The following is a 501-nucleotide window of genomic DNA, read 5'->3' on the forward strand; positions in this document are numbered from 1 at the left end:
CATTTCTACTGTGTCTGACCCAAATGGCAGATTTATATTGGTAACCGGCTATTTATATTCCTTTCATGTCACACTTCTTAATGTATATGGTCCTAATTTTGATGACCCAGGCTTCTTCAGAAAAATATTTAATTTGGTTCCTGACCTGGCTGATACACATCTAATTTTGGGAGGGGATTTTAACTGCGTGCTTGACACCTACCTAGATAGGTCAGCTCGAACGAGACAGCCACCCTCCTCCTCTTCTGTGGTTTTGAACACCCTCATGACCACAACAAATCTGGTTGATGTTTGGAGACTACAGCATCCGGTGGAGAGGGACTATTCCTTTTTTTCAAATGTGCATAAGTCCTATTCAAGAATAGATTATTTTCTATTGGATTCTAAATTAATACCTAATGTAATATCCTCTAAATATCAAACGCTTTTAATCTCTGACCACTCTCCAGTTTCACTGACTCTCGATCTTAACCATAAGAAACAACAATATTTTTGGCGTTT

Source organism: Austrofundulus limnaeus, unplaced genomic scaffold (assembly GCF_001266775.1).
Source record: "Austrofundulus limnaeus strain Quisiro unplaced genomic scaffold, Austrofundulus_limnaeus-1.0 Scaffold1625, whole genome shotgun sequence".
Taxonomy (NCBI): Eukaryota; Metazoa; Chordata; class Actinopteri; order Cyprinodontiformes; family Rivulidae; genus Austrofundulus; species Austrofundulus limnaeus.